This window comes from Somniosus microcephalus, chromosome 29, assembly GCF_052327205.1.
Source record: "Somniosus microcephalus isolate GS21.2 chromosome 29, FLI_Smic_1.0, whole genome shotgun sequence".
Lineage (NCBI taxonomy): Eukaryota > Metazoa > Chordata > Chondrichthyes > Squaliformes > Somniosidae > Somniosus > Somniosus microcephalus.
The window spans coordinates 45,173,661-45,190,528 of record NC_141015.1 but is presented as its reverse complement, the minus strand read 5'-3'; positions in this window follow the sequence as shown (position 1 = coordinate 45,190,528).

Below are 16,868 nucleotides of genomic sequence, written 5' to 3'. Positions count from 1 at the left end.
AACTAAAGATTTTACTTGTATTCTCCAGTCCTACCATCTCTCTCAACGAACCTATACAACAGGACAGAATCTAATTCCGTCATCATGTTAAATAGCTCAAGCCTCTGAGTCTGAATTTCTCTAATAAGAATAGCCCCAGCTCCTGGAGTCTCTCCTGATAAATAACAGCCCAAGACTTGATATCACTTGGTCCAACATCTCAGTCCCTTCTCCAAAGCCTCAATATCGTCTGCACTGGGCACAATGGAAGCGTGGAGTTTAGTGATGCTCTCGGTATTGTCACACTTGCCTGAGTAACTGTCCTTGGCAACAGATCGATCAGATAGAGACACCAGCACCCAAGGATTGCCAGGTCAGAGAGAAGGTGAATTACAGAACAAAATCTCCTGGTGGTCTCCTTGAACCCAGCCTCTGAAGACAACCTCTTATTGTAACCACACAGCATTTCTGTGTCTCTCCGGACATCATCTGTCAGATTTAAATGCCAGTTTGTGCAAAATTTTCAATAGTGGAATTTTATTGCATGAAAAATGGGTGTCGCTGCATTTCAAAATAATTCACTGAGCACAAAGCACTTTGCCACCTTTCTGAGCCGTGATAAGACGTTATATAAAAACAAGTCTTATTTTCACTCGCTCAGCGGCAGGTACGGTCTGGTTATACTACAAGTATGACAGAAATTCTGTTAATAAGTTTGATTTAATTTATACCGATTTATTGCGTGAAGTCACTTTCACCACTCGAAGCACAAATTTGTCACTTGAAAATCCCATTAGTGGAATTTAAGTTAATAACGGTCAGCTTTTATATACACCCCCCCCCCCCCCACCAACAACCGCACTTTTTAAATAACTACTGGCTTAATTTTCCAGCTTTATGACTTTAACCTGCTGAATATTAGCAAGTAGATAAATAAATGTTATCTGTGAAGGCACAAGTCCTGGTCACTAACAGCTAGTAACCGGCGAGCTCTCGCTCCTCGCATCACTTTCTAATCCGTCAGTTTTCAAATCGATTTACTGCGTCAATTAGTCACAGAGTTCCAATCCACTGTCACGATAGCAAAATACTGCGGATGTTGGAAATCCGAAATAACAACAGAAAATGCTGGAAAAACTCAGCAGGTCAGGCAACAACCGTGGAGAGAAATTTGAGTTGACGTTTCGGGTCGAACCCACTGTCATCCTGAGCAAGATTAAAATGAAGCATTAACCGAAGGAATTCTGGCGATTAGTGGAAGAGGAATTCGTCCTTTGTCAGCAAATATGAACAAATTTAAAAATGAGAGACCAGAAAATAGCAGGAATTTCCTCCCAGCCCAGTGCAGTGCTGGGGAATCGTGTAATTCCCAAACGTTGCTCCCCCATCGGCAAAGATCTGCTTCTGGTGTCCACCTTTGGGGAAGAGTGTGAGCTCCTTCAAGGCCCATCCACCCTTTCACCAGCCGAGAGGAGGTCAGTCCCACAGGGGGAGGGTTTGAGGGTCCCACACCCACCGTGATCCCACCCGAGAATTCAGAGCCGGAGCTCCGACTCCCCTCGCCCGGAGTGTCCGGACCCGGACCCTTCTGACTCAGGAATGATCCCAATGCGCCAAAAGCTCGCTCCATTGGCAAAGAAGGAATATTTTAATAGTTAATGACGTTGTGGTAATTCAGTAACATTTACACATTCAATCACAAGATTGCCTTCACATTACTACCATTTCCGATGGCCCCAACACGAAGGTCAGAGGCTGAACTTCCAGCCCATTCACACAATCCTGCTGGGCTGTAATTGGCTGGAATCTCAAGGTCCCGCGGCCCAAAAACCAATGAGGGGGATCATTGGCTGGAATGTATCGCTCCCCATTGGACAATGGCTCACTGCGGAGCCTCAGCACCACTGATTGGGTCACAAGCATTGAACCCAGTGTACCTGCGATCACACCCGGTGTACCTGCGATCGCACCCGGTGTACCTGCGATCGCACCCGGTGTACCTGCCCTCGCACCCGGTGTACCTGCCCTCGCACCCGGTGTACCTGCGTTCGCACCCGGTGTACCTGCGATCGCACCAGGTGTACCTGCGCCCGCACCCGGTGTACCTGCGCCCGCACCCGGTGTACCTGCGACCGCACCCGGTGTACTTGCGACCGCACCCGGTGTACCTGCGCTAGCACCCAGTGTACCTGCGATCGCACCCAGTGTACCTGCCCTCGCACCCAGTGTACCTGCGCTCACACCCAGTGTACCTGCGCTCACACCCAGTGTACCTGCGCTCACACCCAGTGTACCTGCGCTCACATCCAGTGTACCTGCGCTCACACCCAGTGTACCTGGGCTTGCACCCAGTGTACCCAGGGGTTTTACTGTCACTCTCATGTCCCAGTGGGTGCTACAGTGCAATGGTCACATTCCCCATGCAGGTACCACAGGGAGTGGTTGAGGCGAATAGCAGAGATGCATTTAAGGGGAAGCTAGATAAACACATGAGGGAGAAAGGAATAGAAGGATACGCTGATGGGGTGAGATGAAGAGGGGTGGGAGGAGATTCGTGTGGAGCAGAAACACCGGCACGGACCAGTGGGGCCGAATGGCCTGTTTCTGTGCTGTAACCTCTATGTAATTATTTGTTAAGATTCTGATCCCTGTAGCATCCATTGGAGAAGCACCAAGATTGTTCATGTGTTTTGCGACATGTAGAAATACCTCTTGAAAGGGACATCGTGATACTACACCTGTTATATCAGAGTGTTCGAGGGAGAGGGCTTGGCCTATCAGAATGTGTCCAAGCGAGACAGAGTTACACTGAGGGGAATAAAGGGAGTGACACATCGGAGTGTTCGAGTGAAGAATTATTACATTTTGAAAGCTATAAAGAATACGCAGAGTTAAGTGTTGAGTCTTGTAGGCCACGAACACAATACAGATTAATTACTTTGTTCTCGTTTCTGCAAATGTTAATCTGCTAATTCTTCATCCAAATAAGTCAGTCGTGCCCCCCATTATTCATTAACTACCGGAGGCGATCTGAGGGAAATGTCAGGCTGGTGGTTTAAGCATCAACTCCTTTATCTGTACAACTACACTTCCCCAAATAAAGCCCTTCCACTGCTGCAGAATATAGGTTTATTCCAAGTCTATTACCTTGACTAATGTGAACATATAAAACTTACTGAAAATCAGATAAAGCCTCAAGAGCAATGCCCCCCGCCCCAAATAGAAAATAAAATAAGGTTTGTGGGCCTGGCCTTCAGTCTGGGAGTATCAGCCAACACAGGAGAGCTGACAGTGAGCACCATCCCTCAGTGACACATCGTTCAACAGGAAGAAGCCGGAGTGAATCAGTCCAGGACCCTCCTCCCGGAGGTTGAAGGAGGATCAGGCAACACTTTCTTCCAGCCGTAGCTACAGGCAAAGATCTGAAGCACCATCTCCTTCAGAGTGACAAATTGCATTAATTACAAGCTCCCAAGGCGGTGACATCAGACAACATTAAAGCACTGCTAACCGTCTGCATGACACACCGCTCCGAGACAGCACTTCAGCCAGAAACTAAAGCGAGGATCACTCTGCGGATAGAAATAAAATCAAGCCTGAAACTAAGTTTTCAGTGAAAACCTTCCCAGTTTTGTCTCTTTGCCGCAGCACTAATGACCCCAAACTCTGATCTCCAGTCACATTGAAAAGTGGGAGTGTGGTGAAGGAAATTCCCGCTCTCCTGCCTTCCCCCTTTGAGGGGCCTCCTGCAAACTTCCAATCCATGTCATTGTGATTGAGCGAGTGCGCGACTACAGATTGTGCACAGCTTCTTCTCGACTGGTATCTGCACAAGTGTGAAACCTCTTGGCTCCAATTTGATTGGTGCGCACATTCTTTGTGAATTGTGACGGTTCTTCTTCTCCTTCTTAGGCAGTCCCTCGGAACTGAGGATGACATGCTTCCACATTAAAAATGAGTTCTCAGATGACCGATGAGTCCAATGCGGGACCTACAGTCTCTGTCACAGGTGGGGCAGACGGTGGTTGAAGGGGCGGGTGGATGGGGTGCTTGGGTTGACCTGCGCTTGGCTTCCACTTGCTCCCGGCAAAGAGACTCAAGGTGTTTGGCGCCTTCCCGGATGCTTCTCCTCCACTTTGTGCGGTCTTGGGCCAGGGATTCCCAGGTGTTGGTGGGGATGTTACACTTTTTCAAGGAGCTTTGAGGGTGTCCTTGAAGCGTTTCCTCTGCCCACCTGGGGCTCTCTTGCCGTGCCGGAGTTCCGAGTAGAGCGCTTGTTTTGGGAGTCTCGTATCGGGCATGCAGACAATGTGACCCATCCATTGGAGCTGATCGAGCGTGGTCAAAGCTTCGATGCTGGGGATGTTGGCCTGAGCGAGAACACTGACGTTGGTGCGCCTATCCTGCCAATGGATTTGCAGGATCTTGCGGAGGCAGCATTGGTGGTACCTCTCCAGTGCTTTGGGGTGCCTGCTATACATGGTCCAGGTCTCTGAGGCATACAGCAGGGTGGGTATCACTGCTGCTCTGTAGACCATGAGCTTGGTGCTGGTGGCACTTTATATCTGACTCAGTGAGACTGATTTCCCATGTGTGAACCAGCCCTACTTTGAGATGATGTTGAATTGAGTCCCTTCCACTTGTAAATTAAAAAAAATAGCCCAGTTTAAGATATCTTGGATGGTGGACTGCCCCGAATCTACTGGCCGTATGGTAGTCCAAGAAAATGATACTAAACATTATAATGGCAATAAACACAGTGATACTTTCATGGCCTCTGATTTGGGTTTTTGGTATTCAACCCCAGCATAAGGCAACACAATTATCTTCTGGCATTTATCCAAAATATAAGATGATTTAAAATATTTTCAAGTAAATAGCAGAGAAAGGACAAGCAGAGTTAGGATGGGGCTCGGACGTAGCTGAGGGCGAGAAAAGCTTTCGATCTAAATCAGAAACTGAAATTAGCAGAAGCTCGATCCCAAGTTCCTCCCAAAATTTACAAACCTTGACGGGAACGGAATTGCCTGAGTGAATGATTGAATTCCACCAATAACCAGGTCAGTGCTTCGGGTTTTGAACATTAACACAGGGAGGTGAACAATTCACTCAAGGTCATCAAAAATGCAACGTTTGATATCAGTAAAATTATCCCAATGGCCTGAACACGTCTTCAAATTCTTACCCCCACCCAGATCACTGATTGTTTTTTTAAATTTATTTATGGGATCAGGGCATCGCTGGCAATGCCAGCATTTATTGCCCATCCCTAGTTGCCCTTGAGAAGGTGGTGGTGAGCCGCCTTCTTGAACCGCTGCAGTCCGTGTGGTGATGTTACTCCCACAATGCTGTAAGGTAGGGAATTCCAGGATTTTGACCCAGCGACGATGATGGATCAGCGATATACTTCCAAGTCAGGATGGTGTGTGACTTATAAGGGATCTTGGAGGTGGTGGTGTTCCCGTGCACCTGCTGTCCTTGTCCTTCTAGGTGGAAGAGGTCGCGGGTTTGGGACGTGCTGCCGAAGAAGCCTAGGCGAGTTGCTGCAGTGTATCATGTAGATGGTACACACTGCAGCCACGGTGCGTTGGTGGTGGAGGGAGTGAATGTTTAAGGTGGTGGATGGAGTGCCAATCAAGCGGGCTGCTTTGTCCTGGATGGTGTCGAGCTTCTTGAGTGTTGTTGGGGCTGCACTCATCCAGGCAAGTGGAGAGTTTTCCAACACACTCCTTACTTGTGCCTTGTAGATGGTGGAAAGGCTTTGGGGAGTCAGGAGGTGAGACACTCGCCGCAGAATACCCAGCCTCTGACCTGCTCTTGTTGCCACAGTATTTATGTGACTGGTCCAGTTAAGTTTCTGGTCAATGGTGACCCCCAGGATGTTGATAGTGGGGGATTCGGTGATGGTAATGCCATTGAATGTCAAGGGGAGGTGGTTAGACTCTCGCTTGTTGGAGATAGTCATTGTCTGGCACTTCTGTGGCGCGAATGTTACCTGCCACTTATCAGCCCAAGCCTGAACATCGTCCAGCTCTTGTTGCATGCAGGCATGGACTGCTTCATTATCTCTGGAGTTGTGAATGGCGCTGAACACTGTGCAGTCATCAGCGAACATCCCCATTTCTGACCTTATGTTGGAGGGAAGGTCATTGATGAAGCAGCTGAAGATGGTTGGGCCTAGGACACTGCCCTGAGGAACTCCTGCAGCGATGTCCTGGGGCTGTGATGATTGACCTCCAACAACCACAACCATCTTCCTTTGTGCTAGATATGACTCCAGCCAGTGGAGAGTTTTCCCCCTGATTCCAATTGACTTCAGTTTTACGAGGGCTCCTTGATGCCACACTTGGTCAAATGCTGCCTCGATGTCAAGGGCAGTAACTCTCACCTCACCTCTGGAATTCAGCTCTTTTGTCCATGTTTGGACCAAGGCTGTAATGAGGTCGGGAGCCGAGTGGTCTTGGCAGAACCCAAGCAGAACCCAAACAGGGCATCAGTGAGCAGATTATTGGTAAGTGCCGCTTGATAGCACTGTCGATGACACCTACCAACACTGATGATTGAGAATAGACTGATGGGGCGGTAATTGGCTGGGTTGGATTTGTCCTGCTTTTTGTGGACAGGACATATCTGGGCAGTTTTCCACATTGTTGGGTAGATGCCAGTGTTGTAGCTGTACTGGAACAGCTTGGCTAGAGGCACGGCTAGTTCTGGAGCACAAGTCTTCAGCACGATAGCCTTTGCTGTATCCAGTGCGCTCAGCCGTTTCTTGATATCACGTGGAGTGAATCGAATTGGCTGAAGACTGGCTCGTGTGATGGTGGGGACCTCAGGAGTAGGCCGATATGGATCATCCACTCGGCACATCTGGCTGAAGTTGGTTGCAAACGCTTCAGCCTTGTCTTTTGCACTCACGTGCTGGGCTCCACCATCATTGAGGATGGGGATTGTATTAATACTTGTAATTATATGTGTAAGAAGTCACACAACACCAGGTTATAGTCCAACAGTTTTATTTGAAATCACAAGCTTTCGGAGCACTGCTCCTTCATCAGGTGAAGTGGAGAGATGCATAAAGACACAGCTTATATAGTCAGAGAATAATGCCAGATGATTACAGGTAATCTTTCTAACTGCCATTTATCACACCTCGGCAGAGAGATAATCACAGCAATCCAAGGTGTGAATGGTGTCCAAACAGGTTAGTCAGGAAAATCCGCAGTGCAGCAACGGAAGAGTCAAATTGGACCCCTCCGGAGGGTCGCTGCCCTAAGCTTGCCATGTATGCGCAAGCTGTCAGGAGATGCATCAACGCCAGATTCATCAGCCGCACTCACAAGACAGTCCAGAATGTCACCCGAGCACAACGCAACGCCATCCACGCTCTCAAGACCAACCGCAACATCGTCATCAAACCAGCAAAGGAGGAGCCATCGTCATACAGAACAGAACGGACTATTGCAAAGAAGCATACCGACAACTGGACAACCAGGAACACTACAGACAGTTACCCGCAGATCCGACCAAAGAACACACCCGCCAACTCAACAGACTGATCAAGACCTTCGATCCAGACCTTCAAAGCATCCTACGTGCTCTCATCCCACATACTCCCCGCGTGGGAGACTTCTACTGCCTCCCAAAGATACACAAAGCCAACACACCCGGACGTCCTATCGTATCAGGCAACGGAACCCTGTGTGAGAACCTCTCTGGATACGTCGAGGGCATCCTGAAACCCATCTTACAGGGAACCCCCAGCTTCTGTCGCGACACTACAGACTTCTTACAGAAACTCAGCACCCACGGACCAGTTGAACCAGGAACACTCCTCGCCACGATGGACGTCTCGGCACTCTACACCAGTATCCCCCATGATGACAGCATCACTGCGACAGCCTCAGTACTCAACACCAACAACAGCCAATCTCCAGACGCCATCCTACAACTCATCTGCTTCATCCTTGACCACAATGTCTTCACCTTCGACAACCAGTTCTTTACCCAAACACACGGAACAGCCATGGGGACCAAATTCGCACCCCAATACGCCAACATCTTCATGCACAAGTTCGAGCAAGACTTCTTCACTGCACAGGACCTCCAACCAACATTATACACCAGATACATCGACGACATTTTCTTCCTATGGACCCACGGCGAAGAATCACTGAAAAGTCTACACGATAACATCAACAAGTTCCATCCCACCATCAAACTCACCATGGACTACTCCTCGGAATCGGTTTCATTCTTGGACACACAAATCTCCATCAAAGACGGACACCTCAGCACTTCACTCTACCGCAAGCCCACGGACAACCTCAGGATGCTCCACTTCTCCAGCTTCCACCCTAACCACGTTAAAGAAGCCATCCCGTGGACAAGCCCTGCAAATACACAGGATCTGGTCAGACGAGGAGGAACGTGATGGACACCTACAGACGCTGAAAGACGCCTTCGTAAAAACGGGATATGACGCTCGACTCGTCGATCGACAGTTCCGACGGGCCACAGCAAAAAATCGCATAGACCTCCTCAGAAGACAAACACGGGACACAACCAACAGAGTACCCTTCGTCGTCCAGTACTTCCCCAGAGCGGAGAAACTACGCCATGTTCTTTGCAGCCTTCAACATGTCATCGATGACGACGAACACCTCGTTAAGGCCATCCCCATGCCTCCACTACTCGCCTTCAAACAGCCACCTAACCTCAAACAGACCATCGTTCGCAGCAAATTACCCAGCTTTCAGGAGAACAGCGACCACGACACCACACAACCCTGCCACAGCAACCTCTGCAAGATATGCCAGATCATCAACACAGATACCATCATCACACGTGAGAACACCACCCACCAGGTACATGGTACATACTCATGTGGCTCGGCCAAAGTTGTCTACCTCATACGTTGCAGGAAAGGATGCCCCGGAGCATGGTACATCGGCGAGACCATGCAGACACTGCGACAATGGATGAACGGACACCGCGCAACAATCGCCAGGCAGGAGTGTTCCCTCCCAGTCGGGGAACACTTCAGCAATCAAGGACATTCAGCCTCCGATCTTCAGGTAAGCATTCTCCAAGGTGGCCTTCGAGACACACGACAACGCAAAATCATAGAGCAGAAACTGATAGCCAAGTTCCGCACTCATGAGGACAGCCTCAACTGGGATCTTGGGTTCATGTCACGCTACATGTAACCCCACCTGACGTAGGGTCATCCAGACTCGAGTCGTCGTTGACTTGTTCTCTCGACACAGATGCGGCCGGACCTGCTGTGATTTCCAGCAAAAAAAAAAATGTTTTTTTGTCTGTTTTTTGTTTTTCATACAGACTCCAGCATCTGCAACATTTGACCCCTTGTAACCCCACCTCATTGTTCTTTGATGTAATGTTTTCCTGACTAACCTGTTTGGACACCATTCACACCTTGGATTGCTGTGATTATCTCTCTGCTGAGGTGTGATAAATGGCAGTTAGAAAGATTACCTGTAATCATCTGGCATTATTCTCTGACTATATAAGCTGTGTCTTTATGCATCTCTCCACTTCACCTGATGAAGGAGCAGTGCTCCGAAAGCTTGTGATTTCAAATAAAACTGTTGGACTATAACCTGGTGTTGTGTGACTTCTTACATTTGTCCACCCCAGTCCAACACCGGCATCTCCACACCATTGTAATTATGTCGAATGATACAGCACAGAAGGAAGCCATTCGGCCCATTGAGCCTGTGCAGGCTCTTTGAAAGAGCTCTCCAATTAGTCCCACTCCCCTGCTCCCTCCCCACAGCCCTACAAATGTGTCCTTTTCAAGTATTTATCCAATTCACTTTTGAAAGTTACGACTGAATCTGCTTCCATTGCCCTTTCAGACAGCACATTCCCGATCACAACAACTCACTGTGGAAAAAAAGCTCATCTCCTCCGGGCTTTTTTGCCAATTATATAGTGCTTTATCATGTTAAAAAAATCTAAGAATGCTTCACACAATGAATAATTTTGAGGTGTAGTGATCGTTATATGGGCAGCCATTCTCTGCCCCACAAACAGCCAGTTAAAGGGTCTTTTGGTGGTGTTGTTTAAGAAATGTTGGCCAAGATTGCGGACAGACTCTTTGTTTGTCTCCAAACATCCACCAGAACTACTAAAACAAACAGAGCCTCGGTTTTAAGTCTCATCCAAAAGATGGCACCTCCGACAGTACAGCACTCCCTCAGTACAGCTCTCCCTCAGTACTGACCCTCTGACAGTGGAGCACCCTCTCACTACTGCCCCTCCGACAGTGCAGCTCTCCCTCAGTACTACCCTTCCGACAGTGGAGCACCCTCTCAGTACTGTCCCTACGACAGTGCAGCGATCCCTCAGTACTGTCCCTACGACAGTGCGGCGCTCCCTCAGTACTGACCCTCCGACAGTGGAGCACCCTCTCACTACTGCCCCTCCGACAGTGCAGCTCTCCCTCAGTACTACCCCTCCGACAGTGGAGCACCCTCTCAGTACTGTCCCTACGACAGTGCGGCGCTCCCTCAGTACTGCCTCCCGACAGTGCGGCGCTCCCTCAGAACTGCCCCTCCGACAGTGCAGCACTCCCTCAGTACTGCCCCTCCGACAGTGCAGCGCTCCCTCAGTACTGCCCCTCCGACAGTGCGGCACTCCCTCAGTACTGCCCCTCCGACAGTGCAGCACTCCCTCAGTAGTGCCCTTGGAGTGTTGGCCTAGATTATGTACTTCAATCTCTGAAGTGGGATTTGAACGCATGACCTTCTGACTCAAAGGCAAGAGTGCTGCCGACTGAGCTAAACTGACATTTCCACAGCCGCCACATCACAATCCGCTGAACAAATCACCGGCGATTTTATGTGGGCACAGGAGCAGTGATATTTCAACACTAATGTGTGAGAGAGCTGAGGCTCCAATGCTGCTAGACTTGAACTAGGAGGCTGTGTGAGGGAGGCAATCGGCTCCTTGTTTTGTGTTATTCACCTTTATAAATATAGCAGTTGCCATAGTGAGGGCGAGACTACCAAACGTCCACTGAGATTTGCTTCCAGCGGTGACTCTACTGCCTGAGTACCTGTCCGTGAAGGAATGCTCCTTTAACACCTCGCTCTCAATTGCCACAGGCTGCAGGAATATGTGAGTGAGCCCATTGAATACCGTGTAATGACTGGTATCTGTGATCCCTTGTGACAGGCTGAGATCTGCACTCGGAACGTCGCACCAGGCCCAGTAAAACTACAATCTGAAAAAGGGAAAGGAACATTCACGGGGATTTAAACCGGACTATCGCTGGCAATTAAACATCATGAAAAATATCTTGGCTTGAATAAAATTCATTTACTTTGAGGTTGGAATTGGGATTTTGGATAACGGAGAACAATTCAGCTGCTGCAAAAACCTCCAAGACCTTCACACAGGACGGAGCCTTTCATTCTGTCACCAGTTGGTATCAATTTAACGCTATCAGCAGTCATGAGAGCAAATAGAGACAGTATTGAATCTATATAGAAAGAAAGTCAAAATAACAACAGAAAATGCTGGAAAAACTCAGCAGATCAGGCAACATCCGTGGACAGAAATTTGAGTTGACGTTTCGGGTCGAACCCTTCTTCAAAACTGGAAAGGAAAGATAGATCGGAGGCAGGGCTGCGATCGGACAAAAGAATAAAAGAAACAAAAGAAGTAAAAAAGAGACAATAAAAGGTGTTAGAAGCTAGACGAGATGGTAATAGACTGAGATTGGGTGTAAAGTGTACTGGCAGGGCAAGGAATAGCTGCCAGGTGTGAGAGCGAAATAAAAGGAAAGGGGGGGGTGGGGGGGGAAAGGAGTGGAAAAATTACAAGAAAAAATGAAATAGGGGCCGAGATTATGATCTGAAATTGTTGAACTCGATATTGAGTCCGGAAGGCTGCAGAGTGCCTAATCGGAAGAATCGAGGAACAGCACCTCATCTTCCGATTAGGCACTCTGCAGCCTTCCGGACTCAATATCGAGTTCAACAATTTCAGATCATAACCTTGGCCCCTATTTCATTTTTTCTTGTAATTTTTCCACTCCTTTTCCCCCCCCCCCTTTCCTTTTGTTTCGCTCTCACACCTGGCAGCTATTCCTTGCCCTGCCAGTACACTTTACACCCAATCTCAGCCTATTACCATCTCGTCTAGCTTCTAACACCTTTTATTGTCTCTTTTTTACTTCTTTTGTTTCTTTTATTCTTTTGTCCGATCGCAGCCCTGCCTCCGATCTATCTTTTCTTTCCAGTTTTGAAGAAGGGTTCGACCCGAAACGTCAACTCAAATTTCTGTCCAAGGATGTTGCCTGACCTGCTGAGTTTTTCCAGCATTTTCTGTTGTTATTTCGGATTTCCAACATCCGCAGTATTTTGCTATCGTACTAGAAGGAAAGTCATTTAGACTGGCATTTATATAGTGCAACACTCCCTCAGTACTGTCCCTCTGACAGTGCAACACTCCCTCAGTACTGCCCCTCCGACAGTGCAGCGCTCCCTCAGTACTGCCCGACAGTGCAGCGCTCCCTCAGTACTGCCCCCGACAGTGCAGCGCTCCCTCAGTACTGCCTCTCCGACAGTGCAGCACTCCCTCAGTACTGCCTCTCCGACAGTGCAGCGCTCCCTCAGTGCTGCCCCTGACAGTGCAGCTCTCCCTCAGTAATGCCCCTGACAGTGCGGCGCTCCCTCAGTACTGCCCCCGACAGTGCAGCACTCCCTCAGTACTGCACTGACGTCAGCCTGGATTATTGGTTCAGTAGAAGGAACTTAAGCCTAGATTTTGTAACCAGCTCTCAGATAATAACTAATTCGAACTATTAATATTACTAACATGATTTAATGATTAAATCATATTTCACTCCTTCAAATACAATAAAATATCAGAAGTAAAACATTTTTGTTTGGTGACTTGAGCTGAGTGGACACTCATGCAATTTGGCAACTCCACCAAAAGTTTTGGCAGCTGATTGGATCCCAAGGCAAGAATATTGTGTTCTCCTGAAAAGCCCAAAAAACAATCTCAAGACAGTAAAAGCTTAATAAGTTGAAATGCTATTTGTGCAATGTGTCTGATGCAGGAACAGATCGATGGACTTGTGCCTCCTGGTTTTCTGGCTGTGCGCGTTTATCATTGTGTTCGTGCACAATGCCAGCAACCAATTGATCCAACCAATCAGGAGATGGTTAATTGTGGGGAAATTAATTCATAATTAATCTGATGACCCAATGAGCTCAGTCGATGGGCTGGGTCATTCGTTCAGGTGCAAAGCTTCCTCAAAGATTAATTTACTGGCCAGAAACATGAATTAATGATGGCTGGAGTCATGAAAGACTAAGCTGCCTTCCTATGCAGTACTGCTACATGGGCCATCTCATATGTGGCATTAGCATCTGAATATAAACCCAAATATGAAGATCATTGGTTGGAAATCTGTAAACAGTGGAATATCTAAAAGAAGATGATCTATTAATTGGCCTGAATTAATTGCAGATTGTCAAGAGTCAGAGGGGAATCTCATAGCAGAAGAACATTGGTTGGTCTCAATTGCCTGACAAGATCCAAGGTGATGGAGGGCGAAGGGTACATGGGATTGTCCACAGTATCCAACATCAGCTCAGGTCTTGGGTCCAACACCATCAAGGGAACCAAATCTGGAGGAAGCTGGAAGGGGCTTCAAGACTATGGCCACCCTATCACCCGAGAAAATCAGGCCAATCTACCCATCAAGCATCAAAACCCATATTTACAACTTCTTTAAATACATCAAAAATGTAATCTACCAAAGGTGTTCTGCAAGTGTAAGTCCACAATGTAAGGTTTCTGTTTTTGGGAGGTGAGAGACAGCAAGATGGAAGGGTTCAGGGAGCGAGTTGTAAAGTCCAGACTCATGGTGGCTGCAGGTTCCGCGAGGGAGGAGGGAAGAGGGAGTCAAGCAGAGCCTGGAGAAGGGAAGGTGCCCATTGGGACAGAGGGCTCGGAGGGATTGGAGCAGGATGGTGGCACGAGATCGTGAAGAAATTCCCACTATTCTAGTGTTTAACCTCTGACCTATCCTTAAATCTGAGCTTTACCCTCGGGCAAAGCTTGAGGGATGTTCAACATTTAATTTCATCCAAATCTTCCAAACGCGTTTGCATTTCTTGCAGCTTTATACCGCTGGCCAGATTTCAATACTGCTAATTAAATTTAGTAGATATAAAATGAAAAACTCGCTCCCTGAACCCCTCCGCCTTGCTGGCTCTCACCTCCCAAAAACAGAAACCTTACATTGTGGACTTACACTTGCAGAACACCTTTGGTAGATTACATTTTAGGCGTATTTAAAGAAGTTGTAAATATGGGTTTTGATGCTTACAGAGAAGGTTCTAGAAATGCAGAATCAGGCACTCTTAATACGTGTGGGATCTTGCTATGCCCTGTATGACTGCTGACATACAACAGTCATTGCAATTCATTCTTTGAGATGTTTGGGAGACACGATGAGATTCTGTGGAAATGCCAGTCTGATTTATTCTTTCAGCTGGTGCAATGGCCTCAGTCGAGAGCAGTGACATCTATCCGCTAAAGATTGTGTCGATGGATTGCAAAATACTTCACCCCACCGCACAGGACTGTTTATGAAAAAGCCATTCAACTAACCGGGCGTCAACACAAGTGAGATACATCATATTAACGTGGGCAAGCTGATATTTCACTAAGAATGAGAAGTGATATGCAGATCTTACCTCCAACGTTATTGCGTCATATAGCACTTCAGCAATATATAACATTTCTAACGGAGTGTGTTTACTAACCAACAATAGGTGAGAAGCCTACTTGATGATAATTTACAGCCAGATCTTCAAATGTTCAATTTCAATATCCTTAGTAGAACTTATCTATCACGGGACTGCCAAATGTGAGAGTCAGTCTTTTACAGAGAATATGAAGGACATTCCATCACTGGTACATGTGAGATTCCTGTTCAGCCTCTCCCTCTGAAGGCAATGATCATATTAACAGAGTCAGGCAGGAACCACACACAACACTATTTTACATCGGTTCATAGTTACTGGGCAGGAAATCACGTCCCTATTTCATCCTGTGTGCTTCGTAAGGTGAAATATTCACCGACAGGTGATCTGACCAATAACTAATTGTTTCTGATCATTAGGTAATATTACCAGCTCCACACCAGCCTCAGTCACACACCAGACAGCCTGGCTGTAAATATAGACACACAATCTACAGGCGCCTTTACATTTTACATCTTTTACTCAGGTTTCCTAGTTTAAAATAAAGAATCGTTGCTTCACGGTTACAGTCCTCTGTTCTACTAATTACTTTATTATTTTAAACAAACATTGCATTGTTGTCATGGAGTGACTGTTTGGCAAAATGGTTTTCATTTCATTCCAAACCTACAACAAATTGATATGATTCGTGCTGAGATACATCACCAGGCGATCAGAGGCATCATGGTGATAGAAGCGATGGACAGCTCTCACTTTGGAACAGAAAAGGTTTACAACAAGTTATCATGAAGATAAGGGCTGTTTATGTCCAACAGTAGATTTTTATGATTCTCCTGAATAAAAGCCACAACGTTACACTCCAGAGACTTGAGCATGTAATCCAGGCTGACACTCCCAGTGCAATACTGAGAGAGCGCCGCACTGTCGGAGGGGCAGTACTGAGGGAACGCCGCACTGTCGGAGGGGCAGTACTGAGGGAGTGCCGCACTGTCGGAGGGGCAGTACTGAGGGAGTGCTGCACTGCCAAAGGTGCCGTCTTTCAGATGAGACTTTAAAACATGGCCCCATCTGCTCTCTCAGGTGGACGTAAAAGATCCCAGTGCACTATTGGAAGAGGAGCAGGGGAGTTTACCTGGTGTTCTGGTCAACATTAATCCCTCCATCAACATCACTAAAAATAGATTAACTGCTGATTCGGCTTAGCAATGTTTATGGGATCTTGCTTTGCACAAAACAGTTGCCTAAACACCGATTTATCCAAGTTTGACAATTACCTCTGTGGGAAACTTGAAATACAGAACATTGATCTCCTCTCCCTGATGTTTAGGCTATGTTTCCTGGCAAAAAAATCACACTATTTTGATTATTGGGATACTAGTTCATTAAATGTTGGCCTGATGCTTGTTGTAACTACCCATCAAAAAACATTTACATAACACCTTTATCATATAACAGTGTCCAAAGGCGCTTCACAGAGCCATAATCAAGAGTCTACAATCTATCCCGTGAGATCCTGTGGAACAAGCAGCCATTTTATCTTCATTGAAGGTCTCCGACTGCTCAGAGTCGGCACAGAGCGCGGAGATCAGAGTTACATTGCTGGCTGCGCCTCGAACTCAGATCAGCATCTAAAAGGATCTCGAGGTGCTCGGAGACACCTGGAGGCCGATGTGTCGGTGAGTTGCCCAGAGTATCAATTGCCTTGGGAAGTGGGTTTATAAAGTTGGCGTGGAGTGCAAGAGCTCGAAGCCGAGTGAGATGGGCTCCCAGAGCGGGTGCCACCCTCACTGTAGTGTGACGGGATTCACTTCAGGTCCCATTCTGCAGATGGACCAGGTCCTAAACACACGGGCACCAGAAATCGGTTTGCATCGACTCAAATGTGCAAAGTAACAGTGCCCTCAGTGAGTGTCAGAATATCACACCATGCTCACTTCAACATCACAGCACAATATTGGCAGTGCTTATAGAACGCTGATTGCAAAAAGGAACATCAGTTCAGGCTGCCATGACTGGGGAGAATACAGAATCTATATTAAACAGGGACCAGGGGAAATATTGGGCTCGAAATTGGTCATCACTGTGTCCATTGCCAGGTGGAGAACGAGGGCTAAAATGACCAATTTTGCAGGGGCTGTA